Genomic DNA, 20,937 nt, shown 5'->3' on the forward strand with positions numbered 1-20,937 from the left:
CCGATTTCAGCGTCAAAAGTGATTCTCCGGCCCATCGCTGATTACGAAATCGGGCAACAGTGAATCCTACCCCACTTCTCTCCAGATCTAAGTGAGGTATACAAGATACTAAAAGGTCTGGTTAAAGCAGAGGTGGAGCTGATGCTTCCTCGTATTCTAGAACGAGAGGCCATAGTCTCTGAATAAGAGGCAGCAAATTCAAAACAGAATTTAGGACAAACTACTTCTCCCAAAGGCTTGTGAATTTGTGGAATTCGCTACCCCCAGAGCGCGGTGGATGCTGGGACAGTGAATAAATTTAAGGAGGAGTTGGACAGATTTTTAATTGGTAATGGATTGAAGGGTTACAGAGAACGGGCAGAACGGTGGAGTTGAGGCCAGGATGGGATCAGCCATGATCACATTGAAGGTATTAGGCTCTGGAGGCTAAATTGCCGACTGATCCCAGGGTGGCATGTGGCGCCGTGGTTCGCACGGTGACTGCGGCGCTGAGGACCCGGGTTCGAATCCCAGCCCTGGGTCACTGTCCGTGTGGAGTTTGCACATTCTCCCCGTGTCTGTGTGGGCTTCACTCCCACGACCCAAAGATGTGCAGGTTAGGTGGATTGGCCATGCTAAATTTGCCCTTAATTGGTGAGAAAAATAATTGGGTACTCTAAATTTGTTAAAAAAATAAAAATAAATTGCCTACTCCTGCTCCTAGGTCATCTGTTCTGGGAGGAGATGCTCTGGCTGATTTTGCAATCCAGCTCTTGGTCTGTAGCATTGTAGGTAGCAGATGAGGAACATATCAGCCATGAAAGTATGGCGGAGCAGACTAGATGGGCCAAATGACCTAATTCTGCTATATTTATGAGCTTTTTAAAAATAAATTTAGAGTATACAATTTTTTTTTCCAATTAAGGGGCAATTTAACGTGGCCAATCCACCTAGCCTGCACATCTTTGGGTTGTGGGGGTGAAACCCACGCAGACACAGGGAGAATGTGCAAACTCCACACGGACAGTACCCAATTCTTTTTTTTTTCCAATTAAGGGGCAATTTAGCGTGGCCAATAATAATAATAATCTATTATTGTCACAAGTAGGCTTCAATGAAGTTACTGTGAAAAGCCCCTAGTTGCCACATTCCAGCGCCTGTTCGGGGAGGCTGGTACGGGAATTGAACCCGCGCTGCTGGCCTTCGTCTGCATTACAAGCCAGCTGTTTAGCCCACTGTGCTAAACCAGCTCTAACCATCCACCTACCCATCCACCTAGGCCAATCCACCTACCCTGCACACCTTGGGGTTGTAGGGGTGAGACCCACGAGACACAGGGAGAATGCACATTCTCCGCACAGACAGTGACCCGGGGCTGGGATCGAACCCGGGTCCTCGGCGGCGTGAGGCAGCAGTGCTAACCATTGCGCCACTGTGCCGCCCCGATATTCAATGTAAGGCCCATCATTTTTGGCTGCGGCTGGATTTCTTGGTATCTTTGTTTGTCTGAATAATTTGTAAAGCTGTAAATAAGTCTAAAGGATTTTTTGAACGTAAAGGTTTTAGATTCCAATTATTAACAAATGCTTATTGATTTCAGAGAGAAAGCCTAACTTAGGGAGAAAGAGTGGGAGGTAGGAAGAGAGTGATTATATCAGCAGTCGCTTCCTTTGGATAGACTAAGAAAATATGACCAATGATTGTTTGCTGAAAATACATCAATTTTTCTTAATCAAAATGTCAGAGCAGACCTGAGCTGAGACGATTTTCCAATATGTTGTGAAAACATGTTGGGCAATGAATTTTAAGAGCTTTTTTTCAGCAGTTTCAGTTCTAACAATTACTTCTTTTAGCTTTGAAGGGTAGTAATCATTACAAAATTGTAAAGTTGCCGAGCGAATCAGGTTTTGAGGTAAGTACAGATCCTTGTGATACCTTTCCATTTGGGAATACAAAGAGCGATGAACTGGAGATGTTTGTCCTCTTGTTGCAGAGAGCCATTGTGAGGCAAAGAAAAGTTTTGTCAGGAAAGGAAATTCTGCAATAAATATGGAAGCGTTTTGTTCAAAGCCTTTTCAAGGTTTAAATAGGGGTTAACACTGACATGGGGCTAAATGGCTTTAATATTGTGCTATTCTGTAAAGAACGCTATATGTCTCTATGTGTGTATGTGTGTAGATAATTTAATTAAGCTCAGGAAAGGTTAATAGAGAGAACTTGTCTGGGAGAGTTGAGGGGTAAAAGAGATAAAGAGGTTAAATGCACAGTGGCACAATGGTTAGCACTGTTGTCCCACGGCACCGAAGACATGGATTTGATCCTGGCACCGGGTCACTGCCCATTTGGGTTGTGCAGGTGAGACCCACGCAGACACGGGGAGAATGCGCCAACTCCACACGGACAGTGACCTGGGTCCTTGGTGCCATGAGGCAGCAGCATCGTCCCTAACTGTTTCCTTTTCAACAATTCCCTTCTAAAAGTTACCAGTGAATTTGCTTCCAATGTCCTTTCAGGCAACGCTTCTAAAATAATCAGAACTCGCTCCATATTTTAAAAATCTCTTAATCTCCCCTCTGGCTTTTCCCAATAAACCTTTGACCTCTTCTTATGGACTCTGAAGCCGGTGGAAAAAGTTACTCTTTATCTAATGTGTCAAACCTGTCATAATTCTGAATGGTTCTAAACTGCAGGATTCTCCACCGGTTTGATCCTCCGCCTCGTCGTCAGCACACCTCACCGGCCTGTTTCCCGACAGCGTGGAGTAGCCCACAATGGGAAACCCTATTGGCTGCCTGTGGAATGGAGAATCCTATTGCCGGCGGGGGGGTGAACCGTGCCGGAATACGGGACTGGCAGGACCGAGAATCCCGCCCAAATACTTTCCAATTTATTGCTGCTTGAGTCAACAGGATTCTCTTTTTTTCCAATTAAGGGGCAATTTAGCGTGGCCAATCCACCTACCCTGCACATTGTTGTGGGGGTTGTGGGGGTGAAACCCACGCAGACACGGGGAGAAGGTGCAAACTCCACACGGACAGTGACCCAGAGCTGGGATCGAACCTGGGACCTCGGCACCATGAGGCATCAGGGCTAACCTACTGTGCCACCGTGCTGCCCGAATGCACTGATTTATAAAGGTAAACCTAGGATGGCACAGTGGTTAGCACTCACGGCGCCGAAGACCCCGGTTTGATCCCAGCCCCAGGTCACTGCCCGTGTAGGGCACACAGCTAGATCGCTGGCTTTGAAAGCAGACCAAGCAGGCCAGCAGCCTCCCCGAACAGGCGCCGGAATGTGGCAACTAGGGGCTTTTCACAGTAACTTCATTTGAAGCCTACTCGTGACAATAAGCGATTTTCATTTCATTTTCATTTAATTTCACATTCTCCCCGTGTTTGCATGGATTTCGCCCTCACAACCCAAAGATATGCAGGCTAGGTGGATTGAACACGCTAAATTGCCCCTTAATTGGAAAAATGAATGGGGTACTCTAAATTTATTTTTTTTAAAGTTGTGCAGGGTAGGTGGATTGAACACACTAAATTGCCCCTTAATTGGAAAAAATGAATTGGGTACTCTACATTTATTATAAATATATATATATAAATAAATCAGTGTATTCACCAACTTACCATGTTCAACTGGAGCGGAACTCTGCACTCCCCAGTAAATGTCATACTTAATTTCCATGTAACATGTTCCCCGACACACTTTCCTCTATTACACTTTACTGATCTGCCAAAACAGAATGTGATTATTTATTCCCCCTGACAGTGGAGTACATTTCAATCATTCACGCACGGATTGTAATCTTTTATCCATTAATGACGCCACCTGATTTTTTTTTTTTTTTTTTATAAATTTAGAGTACCCAATTATTTTTTCCAATTAAGGGGCAATTTAACGTGGCCAATCCACCTATCCTGCACATCTTTTGGGTTGTGGGGGCGAAACCCACGCAGACACGGGGAGAATGTGCAAACTCCTCACAGACAGTGACCCAGGGCCGGGATTCGAACCCAGGTCCTCAGCGCCGTAGGCAGCAATGCTAACCACTAGGCCACCGTGCTGCTCCCCGCCACCTGATTTTTATTCCATTCTTTCCTGCTCCACCAGATCTCCTATTGCCCACAAAGCCGTACTTCCTGCTGTTAGGTTTCTGTCTCAGTTTCTCTCAATTCTAAATCCCAATGCCCACATTGGTAATGGATACTGCCTACTTCAATTTGTCATGCTGTAATTGCATTGTGCTGTCATCGGGGGTGCTGCAGTGCCTCAATCTAGCTCCTCAATCCATGATCACACTCCAACTATGCTGCTTGCCAAGTTTCTCGAAGCTTTTCTACTTGATTATAAAGAACAAAACCGTCAGTATTATATATTTTTAATAAACGTAGAGCACCCAATTATTTTTGTCCAATTAAGGGGCAATTTAGCATGGCCAATCCATCTACCCTGCACATCTTTTGGGTTGTGGGGGTGAAACCCACGCAGACACGGGGAGAATGTGCAAACTCCACACGGACAGTGACCCAGGGCCAGGATTCGAACCCAGGTCCTCAGCGCCGTAGGCGGCAATGCTAACCACTGTGCCACCGTGCTGCCCAGTTAAATTCTATGATAATCTATGACCTACGCAGACACAGGGAGAATGTGCCAACTCCACATGGACAGTGACCCGCAGGGCAGGATCGAACCTGGGTCCTCAGCGCCATGAGGCATCAGTGCTAAACACTGAGCCACCGTGCTGCCCTCGTTTGGTATTCCATAAAGATAGAAGGTACAATTTTAAAATGAAGTGCGCTGGACTGAGTGGTTGAGACGGTTTACAATGATGTATTTAAGAGGTCGCCGGATGTGTACATGAGGGGGAAAGGGATATGGTGATAGGGTGAGAAGGAGCAAATAGAGCAGGTGGCTCCTCTGGAGCGTAAACACTGACATTGGGATCAATTACATGTTTCTGTGATGTAAATTCTATGTAATTACTTCTGTGCATCTCTGTGCAATTATTCTCCATTCTCTATAACCCAGCTTTCCTCAAGAGCTGCACCCCATGTGCAAGATTACAGGAGATGATCTCAATCTTGCCCGACATGGTGATTATCACCTTTTGGATGAAATTGAGATACAGATTCAAAAACACAATCATATAGTTCACATCATATCTGATGAATATGTCCTTCTCTTCTATTTACAGGGGTGGGGTTGGTTGGCTAGACGGCTAGTTCATGTTGCAGAGTTACGTCAACACTGTGGGTTCGAGCAGTGGGTTAGCCCTGCTGCCTCACGGCGCCGAGGTCCCAGGTTTGATCCCGGCTCTGGGTTCCAGGTTTGATCCCGGCTCTGGGTCACTGTCTGTGTAGAGTTTCCACATTCTCCCCGTGTTTGTGTGGGTTTCGCCCCCACAACCTAAAGATATGCTGGGTAGGTGGATTGGCCATGCTAAATTGCCCCTTCATTGGAAAAAATGAATTGGGTACTCTAAATTTATTTTTTTAAAACACTGTGGTTCGATTCCCAAACCGGCTGAGGTTATTCATGAGGGCCCTGACTTCTCAACTTTGCCCCTCACCTGAGGCGTGGTGACCCTTAGGTTAAATCACCACCAGTAAGCTCGCAAAGGGGAGCCTATGGTCCTCTGGGACTGTGGCGACATTTACATTCTATTTATACCTTCACTCAACCCATCATTTGCTTTAATAAGATGGATTATTAACATCTAAAATGTATTTATTCTCCCATACAGTTAGTTCTACTGGTATAGAAACTGAAAGAGCTGGATATACTCAACTGGTTAAGCAGAATCTCAGGGTGAGAAACAGATCTTGGACTTATGACCTTTCATGGGTTTTACTGGTGAAGGTCAGAATGTGTCTGCTCTTCAATTATTGCCTCAAACCATCATCATTATAATCTCAAATAAAAGCAAAATACTGCAGATGCTGGAAAACTGAAATAAAAACAGAGAATGCTGGATAAACTCAGCTGGTCTGGCAGCATCTGTGGAGAGAGAAGCAGAGTTCACAGTTCTGGCAGATGCTGAGTTTATTTATTATAAATGTAAGAGGAGGGCAGCACGGTGGCCTAGTGGTTAACACAGCTGCCTCACGGCGCTGAGGTCCCAGGTTCGATCCTGACTCTGGGTCACTGTCCATGTGGAGTTTGCACATTCTCCCTGTGTCTGCGTGGGTTTCGCCCCCACAACCCAAAAATGTGCAGGATAGGTGTATAGGCCACACTAAATTGCCCCTTAATTGGAAAAAATAATTGGGTAATCCAAATTTTAAAAAAATAAATAAATGTAAGAGTACCCAATTCTTTTTTTCCAATTAAGGGGCAATTTAAAGTGGCCAATCCTCCTAACATGCACATCTTTTTGGTTGTGGGGGTGAGACCTGTAATGTTCTTTGATTATGCTGATGTTGAATCTTGATGTGGTAGTGTTAATAAAGAACTTTAGACTTTGTTTTACAACAAAACTATTTATTACTAACACCACTCTAAAGGATTGCTATAATATCTAAGATTAATTTTTTTTTTTTTTTTTTTTATAAATTTAGAATACCCAATTCATTTTTCCAATTAAGGGGCAATTTAGTGAGGCCAATCCACCTACTCTGCACATCTTTGGGTTGTGGGGGCGAAACCCACGCAGACACGGGGAGAATGTGCAAACTCCACACAGACAGTGACCCAGAGCCGGGATTCGAACCTGGGACCTCGGCGCCGTGAGGCAACAGGGCTAAATATCTAAGATTAATACAGTTAATTTACACCAAGATACTATAGAGCTACTCTGATATGCGACTGCTACAGACTCCTTACTAACAGCTTCTCTTGGAATACATGGTGTGTCCTGGTCACGTGCCTGCATATTCACATTACCTGGTGGTCGGATGCTGGAACTACAATCGTTCTACATATATTATTATTTACATACAGATGAGAATACAGGTGACAATCTACTTATCATCACAAGACCCACGCAGACAAGGGGAGAATGTGCAAACTCCAAAGGACAGTGACCCGGGGCCAGGATCAAACCCGGGTCCTCAGTGTCGAGAGGCAGCAATGCTAACCATTGCACCACCGTGTCACCTCAAACCCGGGTCCTCAGCGCTGTGAGGCAGCAATGCTAACCATTGCACCACCGTGTCACATCAAACCCGGGTCCTCAGCGCTGTGAGGCAGCAGTGCTAACCACTGCACCACCGTGTCACATCAAACCCGGGTCCTCAGCGCTGTGAGGCAGCAATGCTAACCACTGCACCACCGTGTCACCTCAAACCCGGGTCCTCAGCGCTGTGAGGCAGCAATGCTAACCACTGCACCACCATCCCTCCAGAACGGCTTAGTTTATTCAGCATTTTCTGCTTTATCACTTTAATCTCACCTCTCCTCCTTGACATCATAGACTTCCCAAATCCACTTTCCCTGGCTCCCTCCATTTTCCTGGCTCTGCATTTGTTTAGAAACTCTCAGGACATGATTTAACGGGAAAGTTTTGAAGTATGGCAGCGAGCGGGAACTTCCCAGTGCTTGACCCGGCGAGGAGCTCACCAGTATCAATCATTAATTGGTCCACTTAACGAGGCCCAATGGGCTTCATGTCCCAACTGATGGTCCTGCTGGCTGATTTGCCGGGACCGGTCCCGCCAGCTCCCCGCTAACAAAGTAAATCGATACCACAGAGGAAACCCCAGACAGCTCACAATGAGTTCACCACGCATGCCAGCCCATTGAATCGGGGATACCGACCTGGCCAGATTGTTGGATGCGGTCGAGACCAGACGGGATACGCTGTTTCCTCCGAGGGTCCCGGAGGGTCAGTCACAGGGTAACGGCCTGGGGGATTCAGAGATCAGGGCACCGTTTAAAAATGGAACTCGTTGATGCAGTAAATGGGACAAAGTGCAGCCTTAGCAGTATTGTCCTGACCAAGACACAGAAATGAAGCAGAGTCCCATTTAATAGCGGGGTCGTTCTTGGTGCTGCAACGCGGGGAAACACCCGGCTGAACACCCCCGACATAGGACTCTGTTTAACTTCCGCTGTAATAATTAAAATAATAATATTCTTTATTGGTGTCACAAGTAGGCTTACATTAACACTGTAATTAAGTTACTGTGAAAATCTCCTAGTTGCCACATTCCAGCGCCTGTTCGGGTACATTGAGGGAGAAATCAGAATGTCCAATTCATCTAACAAGCACGTCTTTCGGGGCTTGTGGGAGGAAACCGGAGCACCCGGAGGAAACCCACGGAGACACAGGGAGAACGTGCAGACTCCGCACAGACAGTGACCCAAGCTGGGAATCGAACTTGGGACCCTGGAGCTGTAAAGCAACAGTGCTAACCATGCCGCCCCCCCCCCTTGTTTTCAGTAACCTGAAACATTTATTTTGTTGCACCGTCTCCACAGTAGCATTGTGGATAGCACAATTGCTTCACGGCTCCAGGGTCCCAGGTTCAATTCTGTCTTGGGTCACTGCCTGTGTGGAGTCTGCACATCCTCCCCGTGTGTGCGTGGGTTTCCTCCGGGTGCTCCGGTTTCCTCCCACAGTCCAAAGATGTGCAGGTTAGGTGGATTGGCCATGCTAAATTGCCCTTAGTGTCCAGAATTGCCCTTAGTGTTGGGTGGGGTTACTGGGTTATGGGGCGAGGGTGGAGGTGTTGATTTTGGGTAGGCTGCAGACTCGATGGGCTGAATGGCCTCCTTCTGCACTGTAAATTCTATTCTATGAGGTACAGTAAGCTGATTTGATTTGACCCAGTGGATTCTGGGTCTTTCCAGCTGGGGCATCTGTGTGCTCTCACTCTCAGGGAAGATCCATGTTCAATGGTCATCGAGAGGCAAAGTCGACCTTGGTGCCAAGTATGAAAAGGACACTACTGGGTCTACTTGTGTTATTCTTGATGGACTTTCTGAAGATTACGAATGTTCGAAGGAGATAATGGTTGCTGAGTTAATTCCTGTGTGCAGTCAATCATCCTCTTCTGCCTACCTAAATTTGTCATATCAGACTGAAGCCCTTATTACTGCTATCCATCAGCAATAATGACACAAACTGGAACCTTACTGGTCTCCATGTGCATCTATCTCCATTATGGTGAGGCTACTTAGGGCTGAATTTGGAAAAAAAGCGATTGCCTGTAACAGATAAGATTTTATTTTTGTTCTGATTAAGTGATCATCATCTCAAATGTTAGTGAAGCCTTTCAAATTATTTTTGAAATTATTTTTGAAATTGACTTGTGCCGTGATGCAGTTCAACCAATGCTGTGCCCATTGATATGTGCCCATTCTTCGTATGTGAACCCAGACTTTGGAGCAGTGATGGGAAGGCAACCGAGGCCGGTGAGTGGGCCACATAAGTTGCCCTCCTTCATCTCAGTGGGCTGCAAGATTGAAGTCAGGCTTGTTTCTTAACCATGACTCCATGAACAAGATTAAATACGTTAGATAGGTGTAATCAAGGTAGCACTGTTGCTTCACAGCGGCAGAGTCCCAGGTTCGATTCCCGGTTTGGGTCACTGTCTGTGCGGAGTCTTCACATTCTCCCCATGTCTGCGTGGGTTTCCTCCGGGTGCTCCGGTTTCCTCCCACAAGTCCCGAAAGGCGTGCTGTTGGGTAATTTGGACATTCTGAATTCTCCCTCTGTGTACCCGAACAGGCGCCAGAATGTGGCGACTAGGGTCTTTTCATAGTAACTTCATTGCAATGTTAATGTAAGCCTACTTGTGACAATAAAGATTATTATATAAATCTATAGATAATACTTAATCACTTATATATCAATAGAACTATAATCAACTTCAAATGGTAAAAGCAAAATAAATATTTACACATTGGATACAGAGCACAGCTCTCACAGTCAATGTTGTGAGCAATCAGCACCTCACTTCACTTGCCCTCGGTTTACGTGTGAATCACTTCAGTCAGACCGGTAGGAAAAAAGCCACACGGACAGATATCAGTGCAATGTGGCAACCCTGCGTGTGGGCAACGGTCAACAAAATGTCTTGTGGGCCCCACTCAAACCAGAGGGGGCGGCAGGTGGCCCCCGGGAGGCAGGTGGCCCCCGGGCGGCAGGTGGCCCCCGGGCGGCAGGTGGCCCCCAGGAGGCAGGTGGCCCCCGGGCGGCAGGTGGCCCCCGGGAGGCAGGTGGCCTCCGGGCGGCAGGTGGCCCCCGGGAGGCAGGTGGCCCCCGGGCGGCAGGTTGCCCATCACTGCTCTAGCGTGATTGCAGACTGCAGCTTTCTTCACCAAACACTCACACACTCACCGCAGGAGTCAGTGGGCAGTAATTGAACTCAAAGCTCTCAGCTGATTGTCGCCCCCCACCCCTCTCTCCCCCCTGCCCCCCCCCCCCCCCCCCCCCATCCTGAGTTACTTCAAGGACTGGGGATTAAACCCTTTTGGTCTGGGGAGCGCTTGTTGACTAAATTTGGAAATGTTGCTCACGAGTTGGAACAATTAAACGATTGTATTTCCGTCTGGATAATTTTCTGTCTTGGCACGAAGAGAAGATGAAGAAAAATGAAATCATGAGGTAGATCGTGAGGTACAGAAAGCATTGTCAGATGAATACAGGGTGCCTGTAAATTGGAGCTGAAGGAATATCAATTTGATTTGATGTAGAACATTAAAAAATGTTCTCTACAGCACGTGTGGTCACTTCCCTGGATGCACAATGGGATATCTGCATAATCGTTATGCCTGATAGCACGACATATCAGCCTTGTATCCCACAGTGCCCAATCCAAGTGATGCAAGACAAATTTCCCCAAGAGAGATTTCCCTCCCATGACTATCGTGTAATATGTGTAGACCTCATGCATTCAACAACAACAACGTGCATTTATATATCATCTTTAATGTACCAAACTGACCCAAGACACATTGCTGGAATGTGATCAAACAATGACACTGAACCAAAGAAGGAGACATCTGGACAGGTGACCAAAGATTTGGTCAAAGATGGAGGTTTTAAGGAGCGTTTTAAAGAAGGAAAGGATCAGGCTGAATCAAAATCAGATCAGGATCCAACTCAGGAAGCTACATTGACCGGTCCAAATCAATCCACGTTTGAAACTATTGTTCATTGAGCTGAAGATGCCTGCATTCAGGAAAATTTATGGAGTTCAATATGGGTAGCACGGTAGCACAGTGGCTAGCACTGTGGCTTCACAGCGCCAGGTTCAATTCCTGGCTTGGGTCACTGTCTGTGCGGAGTCTGCACGTTCTTCCCATGTCTGCGTGAGCTTCCTCCGGGTGCTCCGGTTTCTTTTCACTAGTCCCGAAAGACGTGCTTGTTAGGTGAATTGGACATTCTGAATTCTCCCTCAGTGTACCCGAACAGGCGCCGGAATGTGGCAACTGGGGCATTTTCCCAGGAACTTCATTGCAGTGTTAATGTAAGCCTACTTGTGACAATAAAGATTATTATTATTAGATGTAGGGATATTTTCACAAATGTATTCGACAAAAGTTTCACATCATTCAGTGCTGTGTAGTTCCCATCGCACCAGTAGGTGGTGCCTAACTGCACTCTTTATTCCCAACAATATAATGGGTCCATACTTAAGGATCACTGCATATGAACGATAAGAGGCGGCAAAGTAAATCTGGCAGTGACCTACTTTTCAGGCTGAAGTCCCCATTATTACTGTTGCTAAACGAAGATTGCAATGGTAAAAACACAATTGGAAACCTTTCGAGGGTGGGGGATAAAGATTTGCCTTTCCCAGCGATATCTGTGCTGCAGGTGACAATGGCAGTGGAGGAGAGTGGAGACGCAGGCATATGAAGTGGAACTGTGCGATATGATTTATAACACATTAGTCTGGTAACTCGCAAGTGGCGAAGACATTTCAACTTCGTATGATATAGTAAGTAGTGTGAAATTGACAGAGAGGTGATGGTGGACAACGACAATGCTGAAAAATAGATTGAACGTACTAAACACAAGTATTGAGCGCTGACTCAAGACTGAAGCAGACCCCCAAATGTTTGGGACGATCTTGTTCGGGACCAATAATGTTTTGTTTAAAGTAGAAAAGGTTTGAGATTTAACACGCTTGCTGGGAGAATAAAACCACAAAATTCCATGGGGTTTTGAACGTACAAAAATAAACTTTACTATACAAGGTCAGAAAGATAAAACAATTTATAATATTTATCTTGTACTCTAACATGGTTAATTTACTATAACATTGGTAAATATGCGGTACATGTAAATTAACAGGAAAACTGTGGCTGAACACACCACAGGGTACAATAAATAGAAAATGTGACCAAGTCAGATCCCAAGGATTTCCAAGCAATCCACCCGGAAAATCGTAAAAACTGTTGGTCGACTAATCTCGTTAAAACTCTGTTTTTCTCATGAGGGATTCCATTCGCTTCACTTTCTGAATTCTCTCAAAGTTGTTCCGAATTGGACTGCCTCAATGACTGCACACTTCCTAGAGTTTCAATCTCATCTATTGAGACGCTTTGATCCCTGGATTCCCATGTCTGCACTCCCGCCTCTACTTACTGGTGTAATTTCAGCGTTTTAATAGCTGGCTAGCTTCACTGGGCTGGCACTGCCCCTGGATTAAACCAAGCTCCAATCTTGGCTACACACAGCCAGCCAACAGCAATGCTTTAGCTGCCAGGATCCTGCTAACAGCAGCACCATTTCAGTACGACCTTTTCCCCTGCTGCAGAAGACACTCCCTCCCGGCAAACACACAAATAAATTGGAACGCGAGAACTTGCTTAAGCACCACCGACCTGCATGGTGACGTAGCTGTGCAGGAGTCACTGAATGCTTTTAAATGAATTGTAGCTTTAACTCTCTGAACTGCATTTCTTTGTAGACACCTGGTCTCCAGTTCTCCAGCTAAGTAAACCCAACTTCTGTTTTATGGTCTTCGCTGTCCAGAGAAGGTTAAAGAGAGATCTAACCAAGGTGTTCGAAATTCTTATATATTTTTAAATTTAGAGTACCCAATTAATTTTTTCCAATTGAGGGGTAATTTAGCGTGGCCAATCCACCTACCCTGCACATCTTTGGGTGGTGGGGGCGAAACCCATGCAAACACGGGGAGAATGTGCAAACTCCACACGGACAGTGACCCAGAGCTGGGATCGAACCTGGGACCTCAGCGCCGTGAGGCAGCAGTGCTAACCACTGCGCAGCCGTGCTGCGCTCGGTGCTCGAAATTATGAAGGGTTTTAATCAAATAAATGTGAAACTTTCCACCAGCTGGAGGGCCAATAACCAGAGGGCGCAGGGGAATTTGCAACAAAACCAGAGATAATGAGGAGAAATCATGTTTTACGGAATGTTGTTGGGGCTTGGAATGCTTTGACCGAAAAGACGGTGGGAGGGGATTGAGTAGCAACTTTCAAAAGGGAATTAAATAAAGAAAAGGAGAGCGTTCAACACTGCTGCCTCACGGGGTTTGCACGTTCTCCTCGTGTCTGTGTGGGTCTCACCCCCACAACCCAAAGGTGTGCAGGCTAGGTGAATTGCCCCTTAATTGGAAAAAAAAATTGGGTACTCTAAATTTATGTTTAAAAATAAAAAATAAGAGACCTGGAACGACTTTGGGGGGGGGGGGGGAGGGAGTCTTTTGATTAAAAAAAACTGGCACAGCCATGATGGGTCGAGTGGCCTTCTCCTACACTGTGAAGATTCTATCATTTATTAGTTAATGCACTGGGGTTGGCTCCAGTGAGGGAGTGAGTTTAAATAACCTCACATGCATTAAGCACCGCCTTATTGACGTGGAATGAACGTCTCTCTCTCTCCCTCCCTCCAACCCTTGTTCAGTGCACAGTCTTTAGAAACCAGAACCAGGTAACAAATCGGTCCCTTTAATTCTCTCTCCTTTTATTGCCCTTTGACAGACAGTGAGGTGAAAGAAACTGGAGGTGATTGCAGAGAAAGGTGCATGACCAAACCGGCTTCCAGGGTGGAGGAGGAGAATCCGGGAGGGCTGAGGTTTCCAAGAGGAAAGTTTATTGAACCCAGGACATTTACTTATTCCTCCACATTTTATGCGAGAGAGAGAGAGAGGGAGGGAGAGGCTGAAATATCAGCAGGCTCCCGGCCAATGCCGCCTCCCATGACAAAGATCTGCCTCCACTCAAACCATTTGGTCTGAATCCCTGCGAGAATAAAGCAGCGCCAGGTAAGTGGAAATGTTTCATGGAAGGAGTGTTAGATACCAGAGGGGCACATAGCAACCGCGGTGTGTTAATAACACAGGGCGTTTCATTCTGTGATATATACAGATTCCCGTGATAAATATCCACCTGCATTTAATAAATGGCCACAAATCTGCAATAGATGTTCACTCATAAAATACATATCATTTGGGTGTGTGATACATGTTCCTCCCCAGGCATTCCATGATGCAGGTTGAGATATGTTCCTGTCTAACCTGGGGAATTTATCATGCTCTCTCTCTCTCCTGCTGCAGTCTCTGTTTTGCCTGTGTCCAGTACAGGGGGACGCAGAGCATTTGCCCCCCCCCCCCCCCCCCCACACACTGCATATCTGTCCTTTCTACCTGTTATCGCATCTTCAAATCAGAGCCAGATCGTTAAAGGGAGCAGGACATTTACAAACACATATGTGTATCTACATAGTTTTTAACCGTTCCTCGTTTCCCCTGTGTCACAAATCAAACTTGACTTTCCATATCATCCATAAAGATTCAGGCCGTTGTGCATTGTTTTTTTTTTAGGGTGCTTGCTTGTCTCAACGTTTGTTTAAAAAAAAAGAATCATCTAGCTGTCGTTCTCTTAACATTTCCTCTCTCTCTATCTTGTGTGTAGTTTGCTGGAACCAATCTTTTCCCAGAGATTTAAAGGTCAACCTTTCAAATCAATCAGTATGAAACATGCAGTCACGAAAGCAGAGCAAATACTTCATCTCTTGCCTGGATTATTTCAGTTTGATAGAAATTAATACAAAAAACTGAATTGATTAGAATAATGTATTCATATGGGCTTGCCAGTTGTTGGGGGTGGGGGGGGGGGGGGGGGGGGAAGGGAGGGGTGTTATATTATGCCAGTTATAATAATTTCTATTTTCCTGTTGGAATAATTGATGGGCAGCAATGTGTTGTCTTTTGCAGTGTCCATTCTGTTTAGCAGTAATCTGATTGAACTGTCCAATGCGGGCATTAATGTTTTAGTTGCTGTTGTTTATGTCCTCCTGTGGATTTGCTGTTGCGTTGGAACCCTGGAAGATTGCAATGAGATTTAACACAGTGGCAGCACTCCCCCTTTCTGTGCAGGACCGCTGCCCGTCTCTCCTGACTTTCCTCAGAGTTGCATAACTGCAGAAATTAATTGGGTTGATAAATCATCCAGGGAAGCGGAGCGGAACCCAGCACCGCCTTACCCCTCCAAAAAATTCTTAAGCTGCTAAAACTTGGGGGGGGGGGGGGCATGTGGCACAGTGGTTAGCACTGGGACTGCGGTGCTGAGGAGCTGGGTTCGAATTCCAGCCCTGGGTCACTGTCTGTGTGGAGTGTGCACATTCTCCCCGTGTTTGCGTGGGTTTCACCCCCACAACCCAAAGATGTGCAGGTTAGGTGGATTGGCCACGTTAAATTGCCCCTTAATTGGAAAAAGAATAATTGGGTACCCTAAATTTATTTTTTAAAAGCTGCTAAAACCGTGGCTGAAGATGGTTAGTCGATAGTTTATGTCGGGGAAATCCTTTTATTTTTAAAACGCATAACAGCTCCTCAAACATTTTTTTTTTTTTTTCTTTTTTTAATATAAATTTAGATTAGCCAATTATCTTTTCCAATTAAGGGGCAATTTAGCGTGGCCAATCCACCTACTCTGCACATTTTTGGGTTGTGGGGGCGAAACCCACGCAGACACGGGGAGAATGTGCAAACTCCACACGGACAGTGACCCAGAGCCGGGATCGAACCTGGGACCTCAGCGCCGTGAGGCGGTTGTGCTAACCCACTGCGCCACTGTGCTGCCCACAGCTCCTCAAACATAGTCACAAACATCTCCCACCTTTTCTCAAAACCCCCTGCTGAGCCCTTTAACTCATACTTTATCTTCTCTAACCGCAGGAAGTCGGACAGGTCACCCAATCATGCTGCTACCCCCGGTGGCAATGCCGACCGCCACTCCAGCAAAATTCATCGCCGTGCAATCAGAGAGGCGAAGGCCAAGACATCGGCCTTCCTCCTCTCCGTGAGCTCCGGCTTCTCTGAAACCCCAAATATCACCACCAAAGTGTTCGGGTCCACTTCCTCCTCCACTATCCTGGCTAAAACCGCGAACACTCGCGCCCAGAATCTTCCCAATTTTTCACAACCCCAAAACATATGCGCGTGATTCGCTGGCCCCCGCCCACACCTCTCACACTCATCTGCTACCCCCTGAAAGAACCCACTCATTCTCGCCCGAGTCATATGCACCCTGTGCACCACCTTAAACTGTATCAGACTCATCCTTGCACAAGAGAAGGTCCCGTTTACCCTTCGCAGTGCCTCACTCCATACTCCCCAATTAATCGCCCCTCACAACTCCGCTTCCCATTTCTCCTTGATCTTCACCACCCGCTCGCCTCCCTGCTCCCCCAGCCACTTATATATATCCCCAATTCTTCCCTCCCCTTCCACATCCGGAAGCAGCAGTCACTCCCATGCATGTGGTGAGGTTCCCCCCCCCCCCCCGTATTGTATTGTGCTGACTTCTTGGGACTGCGGGCTTGCGTGTAGACCTCTGGAGATGTTCAGGCACAACCCGGGACCCACGTTAGAATGTCCCAGGACAATTGCTACCCCCGAGTTACTGCCTCCTGGCAAAGTGTAACTTTTTGCTGAACCTCCCTTCCCCCACACTCTGTGACAGGACTCGCTGTGTGACAAATTACCATCACTCCGGTCATAACATTGGGCTCTTTTTTTAAATGGCTGTCTTTAATGATATTTGGGAGACTCAGCACTTGGCCTGTCTGCTACTCTGGAAACGTATAATTAAAGTGAGATTATCAGTATTTTACTGGGGCAGGTGACTCGAATGATGATGACAAAGATGACCCAGCAATGCAATGAGGCTACCTTGCAATGCAGGGAGGTATTGGAACACAACATTTAGCCTACATTCCGGGACAGGCGATACGTTTCTGAGGCGCATACATTGTTCTTGCTGTGTCTGTTAATACTATTTATTAAAATGGAAAAAAAAATATGTTGGAATGGAAAAAATAAATTTGTAGGGTTCATCATTTGAATCTTTTGCAACTGTCAGATTAATAATAGAAAATTGAATACATCTAAAAACCCACTGGTCCGCCTACCCTATCCCATTGAAACATAGAACCATGGAATTCCTCCAGAAGGAGGCCATTTGGCCCATCGAGTCTGCACCGACCCTCTGAAAGACCACCCTACCAAGGCCCATTCTCCGTCCTATCCCCGTAACCCCACCTACCCTGCATACCTTTGAGCACTAAGGGGCAATTTTTTATTTTTAAAAAATAAATTTAGAGTACCCAATCACTTTTTTCCACTTAAGGGGCAATTTAGAATGCCCAATCCACCAACCCTGCACATTTTTGGGTTATGGGGGCGAAACCCACGCAGACACGGGGAGAATGTGCAAACTCCACACGGACAGTGACCCAGAGCCAGGATTGAACCTGGGACCTCGGCGCCGTGAGGCAGCAGGGCTAACCCACTGCGCCGCCGTGCTCTAAGGGGCAATTTAATGTGGCCAATCCACCTAACCTGAGGGCAGCACAGTGGCGCAGTGGTTAGCACTGCTGCCTCACGGCGCCGAGGTCCCAAGTTCGATCCCGGCTCTGGGTCACTGTCCGTGTGGAGTTTGCACATTCTCCCCGTGTTTGGGTGAGTTTTTCACCCACAACCCAAAGATGTGCAGGCTAGGTGGATTGGCCATGCTAAATTGCCCCTTAATTGGAAAAAATAAATTGGGTACTCTAAATCTTTTTTTAAAACCGCCTCACCTGCACATTTTTGGGCTGTGGGAGGAAACCGGAGCACCCGGAGGAACCCCACGCAGACACGGGGAGTAAGTACAAACTTCGCACTGACGTTTACCCAAGGTCGGAATTGAACCCGGGTCCCTGCCGCTGTGAGGCAGCAGTGCTAACCATTGCCCAAAGTGCCACCTTCTGCATCATGTTCTAAAAGCTCCGAACCTGCCCAGAACTAGGTAGGTTTCTGGGAGAGGTGAAGAAATTAATAAAGACACAACCCAATTATGAAGGAAAAGAATCTGGAAAATCCTTCTTCCATCCGTGTAAAGAGACACCTTTGCTAAGTGAGCAGTGTTTGTTGGCAGTTTATTGAGTGGCAAATTGGTGTAATCATCCATTTCTAATAATGAACGTACAATGTTTGTCTCCAGTACAAATTGTACGTTATGCTTTGGCGGCGACTCTCCCGTCTTTTACTGAAGATCACTGTGGTGGTTTCTGAATGGGCTTTGCTTGCATTGTCCAACAGAAGTTATTTTTTGGATTTTCCAATTAAGGACGAATTTAGTGGCCAATCCACCTACCCTGCACATCTTTGGGTTGTGGGGGTGAGACCCACGCAAACACGGGGGAGAATGTGCGAACTCCACGCGGATAGTGACGGGGGCCGGGATCGAACCCGGATCCTCGTCCCCGTGAGGAAGCAGTGCTAACCACTGTGCCACCATGCCGCCCCCTCATCATCCAAAATGAATGCCTTCCATGTTGGAGACAATAGCTGCGAGACAGGAGCGTTAACAACTAGGTCAAAATGTGCAAAAGGCAGGGCAGCACGGCAGCACAGTGGTTAGCATTGCTGCCTACGGCGCTGAGGACCCGGGTTCGAATCCCGGCCCCGGGTCCGTGAGGAGTTTGCACATTCTCCCCGTGTCTGGGTGGGTTTAACCCCCACAACCCAAAAAGATGTGCAGGATAGGTGGATTGGCCACGCTAAATTGCCCCGTAATTGGAAAAAATAATTGGATACTCTAAATTTAATTTTTTTTTTAAATGTGCAAAAGGAAATGCTTTGTGACCTGTTTTTAACAGTAAGCACCGCATCCGGTAACAGGAACTTACATTTTCCAACCCATCCCGCAGGTGGGATTTTCCGGTTCCAGTGAGGATAAGTCCCCAAGGCGGGTTGCCCAGTGGGGGGGTGCGAGAATCATACTGAATGCTGGAGACTTTGGCGGGGCTGGACCATCCCGCCGGTGACCTATGGCGAGCCACATCCATCGGCAGAAAACACAAGGAGGGGAGGCTGGAAAACCCCAGCCCTCTGTGTTTTAGCGAAATTGGCTGAATGATAAAGAGTGAGCAGGCCTCCAGCGATAGCTCTCAGTCCCAGTTTGTACATCCACCCGGAACGGAAGCCTGGCTCTTGGTATAACGTCTGACCCTGAAAGGTGGCATCTGCAACAGTGCAGCACTGGCTCAGCTCTGCACTTGGAATGTCAGGGGCTGGTTTAGCACAGTGGGCTAAACAGCTGGCTTGTAATACAGAACAAGGCCAGCAGCTCGGGTTCAACTGCCGTACCGGCCTCCCTGAACAGGCGCCGGAATGTGGCGACTAGGGGCTTTCCACAGAAGCCTACTTGTGAAAACAAGCGATTATTATTAGACTAGTTTTTGTGCTGCAGTCTCTGATGTGAATCTTGCCGCATAACCTCTCCGACCCAGAGACAATAGAGCTACCCACAGAGCCACGTCGGACACCTTGAATAGCGATTTTCCCATCCCTGGCAGCTGTCACAGCGACATCATCTACAGGGACGCTCGCTTGAACTGCCCTGATGGATTTATTTTTTCATAGAATCCCCATTTGTGCAGACGGAGGCCATTCGGCCCATCGACTCTGCACAGACCCTTGGAAAGAGCACCCTACTTAGGCCCACGCCTCCTGCTAGCCCCATAGCCCAGTGTGCCCACCTGACCTTTTGAACACTAAGGGACAATTTAGCTTGGCCAATCCACCTAACCTGCACATCTTTGCACCGTGGGAGGAATCCGGAGCACCAGGAGGGAACCCACACAGACATAGAACATAGAACAGTACAGCACAGAACAGGCCCTTCGGCCCTTGATGTTGTGCCGCGCAATGATCACCCTACTCAAACCCACGTATCCACCCTATACCCGTAACCCAACAACCCCACCCCCCCCCCTTAACCTTACTTTTTAGGACACTACGGGCAATTTAGCATGGCCAATCCACCTAACCCGCACATCTTTGGACTGTGGGAGGAACCGGAGCACCCGGAGGAAACCCACGCACACACGGGGAGGACGTGCAGACTCCGCACAGACAGTGACCCAGCCGGGAACTGAACCTGGGACCCTGGAGCTGTGAAGCATTTATGCTAACCACCATGCTACCGTGCTGCCCCAACAGACATGGGGAGAATGTGCAGACTCCACACAGACAATCAGCCGAGGCTGGAATTGAACCCGGGTATCGGGAGCTGTGAAGCAACACTGTTAACCACTGTGCCATGGTTCTCTTGTCGCCATGTCACAGATCCTCAATCCAGGATTTTCCTGCTGCTGATTTGTAATGACACTGAAGTCTGTGATTCTCAATCCTTCCTGATAGCACCCAGGCAGTGAATTGGCCATTTATAGTTGATGTTATCTGTGCAATCTAACCAGGGCGTAAGGCTCAGCTTGAGAATCTACACGTTTCCCAGAAAAAGGCAGTTTTAAAAAAAAATGAAGGGACAAATTCTAGGGGCACCTGGAACAGAAACCTCTCCGGCCACCCAAGACTAGCAAACGATCATATTGAATGATGGGAAAGGCTTGCTCAGCAGGTCCACTCCTGGCCCATCTCTTTGTGTGTTCCCCTGTAAACAATGCTCCATGAGCCACCGTGTCACGGGTGGCAGGGAGCACAGTGGCTATCTCACAGCGTCAGGGTCCTGGGTTCAATTCTGGCT

At 47.2% G+C, this 20,937-nt stretch overlaps 1 protein-coding gene and 1 long non-coding RNA gene across 5 annotated transcripts in view; one reads left to right on the forward strand and one right to left on the reverse strand.

The window, feature by feature from the left end:
* The window catches only part of LOC119979735, a 62,601-nt gene that overhangs the window by 11,426 nt on the left and 30,238 nt on the right, over positions 1–20,937 (reverse strand). The window contains exon 3 of one of the 2 annotated variants that reach the window (XR_005463774.1): positions 3,612–3,714. This is a non-coding gene — a long non-coding RNA (uncharacterized LOC119979735). Of the gene's footprint in view, positions 1–3,603; positions 3,715–20,937 lie in introns of both variants that reach the window. The other variant, XR_005463775.1, reaches the window with a different exon arrangement.
* sema4gb (sema domain, immunoglobulin domain (Ig), transmembrane domain (TM) and short cytoplasmic domain, (semaphorin) 4Gb) overlaps positions 13,793–20,937 on the forward strand; it is a 199,543-nt gene continuing 192,398 nt past the window's right edge. For all 3 annotated transcript variants that reach the window (XR_005463770.1, XR_005463769.1, XM_038822318.1), the window contains exon 1: positions 13,793–14,168. The gene's annotated coding sequence lies outside the window, so the exon portion shown is untranslated. The remainder of the gene's footprint in view (positions 14,169–20,937) is intronic.

Source organism: Scyliorhinus canicula, chromosome 16, assembly GCF_902713615.1.
Source record: "Scyliorhinus canicula chromosome 16, sScyCan1.1, whole genome shotgun sequence".
Classification (NCBI taxonomy): Eukaryota; Metazoa; Chordata; class Chondrichthyes; order Carcharhiniformes; family Scyliorhinidae; genus Scyliorhinus; species Scyliorhinus canicula.